This window comes from Octopus bimaculoides, chromosome 6 (genome assembly GCF_001194135.2).
Source record: "Octopus bimaculoides isolate UCB-OBI-ISO-001 chromosome 6, ASM119413v2, whole genome shotgun sequence".
NCBI classification, from domain to species: domain Eukaryota; kingdom Metazoa; phylum Mollusca; class Cephalopoda; order Octopoda; family Octopodidae; genus Octopus; species Octopus bimaculoides.
Window position 1 is genome coordinate 96,880,011 of NC_068986.1, and position 3,305 is coordinate 96,883,315.

At 37.1% G+C, this 3,305-nt stretch overlaps 1 protein-coding gene across 2 annotated transcripts in view; it reads left to right on the top strand.

Moving 5' to 3' along the window:
* Positions 1–1,554: 1,554 nt before the first annotated feature.
* Positions 1,555–3,305, top strand: part of LOC106880876 (zinc finger protein 708-like) — a 22,199-nt gene continuing 20,448 nt past the window's right edge. Inside the window, exon 1 of one of the 2 annotated variants that reach the window (XM_052969007.1) lies at positions 1,555–1,966. The gene's annotated coding sequence lies outside the window, so the exon portion shown is untranslated. The remainder of the gene's footprint in view (positions 1,967–3,305) is intronic. The other variant, XM_052969008.1, reaches the window with a different exon arrangement.

A 3,305-nucleotide genomic window follows, 5' to 3' on the forward strand; every position in this document is an offset into this window, starting at 1 on the left:
AAAAAAAAGTGAAGGATACGCCATTCTATGGTATATACCTCCCTTCTCACTAAATGTTAGGAACTTAGCCAAATCCTTTTTTAATATATGAGACTTCAACTTCACTCATCAACATAAATATTACTCTATTTTAATAGATCTACTTTAAAGCTACCTTACTCTTCACCGCCCAAATTTGAGTCTATCATAGCAGCCTCTAATAGACGAAAACTCTCTGTTATCAAAATATACACTGTAACGAACCCTATACTTTAGACCAGAACGAAATCCCAACCAATCCTACCCCAACTACAGATAGGATAAATAATAACAACGATAGAAATAGCAATAATATTAGTAATAATAATGTTAATAACATAGGCCATTTTACTCACCTCTCCTTAGACAACATTACTTCCGCCATTCCCGAAAATAATCCCCGCAATGCATTACCATGTAACTGCTGCCCTGGGACCATTTGCCCTCTACAAACCCATTGCAGGAGGTCTAAAGTAATTTACAAATGCACTGTCCTCAACATACTACACAATTCTAAAACCATATATATAGGATCAACTATGAATTTTAAACAGCGATAGAATGTGCACCGCTGTTACGGGGACATAAACACACCAACATCGGTTGTCAAACGATGGTGGTGGTGGGACAGACAGACAGGCACACGCATGCACACACACACTCAAATATCTATATCTATATATATATATATATATATATATATATATAATATATATATAATATATAATATGGATCTTGCATGTATGAAGTGGATTCGATTCACTACATATATATATATACGACAAGCATTCAGTTTCTGTCTACTAAATCCATTCAAAAGGCTTTGGTCGGTCCGAGGCACTTGCCCAAGGTGTCACACAGTAGGACTGAACCCAGAACCATGCGAATGGGAAGCTAGCTTCTTATCACACACACACACTGCGCCTATCATGTCAAAACAATTGAAAAGGAAAATGACAAGAAGGTAAAAAATGGTATTTGTGCAATTACCTTCTCTTCTTATTCACATCGTTTATTAACATTGTGCCAAGCTACGTTTTTTTAAAATTACTGTTCATTGTTTACTGATAGAAACATTGTATTGAATAGTGTACATCTTTACAATGACAAAATCGATAAAAGACAAATTTTTATCGATTCCATTTGAATCTATCAAAGACAAGGAGGGAGAAATAAAAGAAAAGAATCCGGGTTAATATGAACGAAAATCAGTAACGGGTGGGAGCAGCAACAATGGAAATGTAAAAACTTTTACGTAAACGAACAAGTGAGTGAGAAAATATAGCAGTAAATGGGTGCATATCAGTGAGATTTGCTCCTTTACATTAATTTTTCATTTTTACTCAGTGTCGTTGTTTATTGTGGAGGCGCAATGGCCCAGTGGATAGGGCAGCGGACTCGCGGTCATAGGATCGCGGTTTCGATTCCCAGACCGGGCGTTGTGAGTGTTTATTGAGCGAAAACACCTAAAGTTCCACGAGGCTCCGGCAGGGGATGGTGGCGAACCCTGCTGTACTTTTTCACCACAGCTTTCTCTCACTCTTACTTCCTGTTTCTGTTGTGCCTGTAATTCAAAGGGCCAGCCTTGTCACACTGTGTCACGCTGAATATCCCCGAGAACTACGTGTCTGTGGAGTGCTCAGCCACTTGCACGTTAATTTCACGAGCAGGCTGTTCCGTTGATCGGATCAACTGGAACCCTCGTCGTCGCAAGCGACGGAGTGCCAACAACGTTGTTTATTGGAAAGGGGACGTAAAACTGTTGGAAAATTCTGTATTTCCGGTTTGTTGTTTTTCTTCGTATTCTGAATCTGTGTTGGATCAACGGTGAATATAAAAGCAGTTGTTGTATCTGTGGTTAAGAGTATTTAAGTGGTACGTAGAAAAGATACAGAGTGAAGTTCAACTGTACAGAGGTTTTCAGGAGAGGAACTGATGATACATTGCGGTAAGTTAAACGTTTGTTTGGTGTTTTAATGTTGGGAGTGTACTGTTTGTTGACAGTTTGTTCTATCTGCCAGAAACAACAACCAAATCTCCCTCAAATCACATGCTATCATCTAAGAAGGTACGCATTCGATAATGTAGTCTTTGACACACTGGGTTCGGAAAAAACTAAGGATGGCTTGGTCAAAACTGGGACAGTTTAGGTCAGAGCTAAGGTTGGCCTAAACGACAACTGTTGTTATTTAGCTGGAGGTTAGCTCTGTTCTAGCACACCCATGGTCAAATCCAGGACCATCTGCGTCTGTTCTTTATATATAGAGTACTTTAGTAGTACATTATCTAAAGTGTCCTAATATGAGCATGTCGAGAAACCATCGAGAGGTTATGTTTACTGTTGTTTTGTGTATTTCGGTGGTATTTTATGTGGAGAAAGAAAGAGAGAGCGCTTTGGTGTCGTTCGACAAGATTGGACTGAGTTATGTCATTGCATTTAGTATGCGGCCTCAACATTAATTTGGTTTAATTTTACAACCTTGTATTGATATTGAATATTTCCTATTTTGATAACATTTTATTTTATACATGTTATGTGATATTTATCATCTGGCATGGAATGGTTATTTAGTGTCTGTGTACTTGTTAACAGCCAGTTTTCGGTCTGTTACTCCACAGCAATTGGCACACCCATTTATCAAATCATTTATAGTCTTATATTTATTTTACTTTCGTTTCTTGGTTTATGATAATTTGGACAAACGTTTTCGTAATAGTGCCTTTTGAACGGAATATTAGACCGTAGAAGGGCAGGTGAAAAGAATATTTTTTTCCTTCATAGTTTTTCGTATATAACAGATAGTAATGGTTCTGTCATGTAAGTTATCAAGTCTTATGTGGAACTGAAGACTATTGACGTGTTTACAAGAAATATTTAGTAATCAACAATCTTAATATTTAGGCAATAAACTGGTCTACCGCTGATAGAACTGTATATTGTTATCATATCTAAGTATTCGCTTCGAACTGAAAGCTAAAAGAAGGAAAAGAAACAAAAACACGCCAGACGTCAAGTTTATTTTACAAATGTCTGTCTTTTAGTGGGCGCAGCATCACCGTTTTAACTTGAGACCTTGATTACTTCACTTTTACGATGTTCGTAATATGGTTTATTGCTTTGCTCGTGGGTGCTCATCACCACCGCATGCAATGTTGTGCTTTGTATTTTTGCTTCTTTTTACGCGTTTAAATGTTTATTTATAAATATTTTGTTTAACTTTTAGGAAAATGGTGTTTTTTTTTTTTCAATGAAATTTTATAGAAATACCTTTCAAACGGCATACATT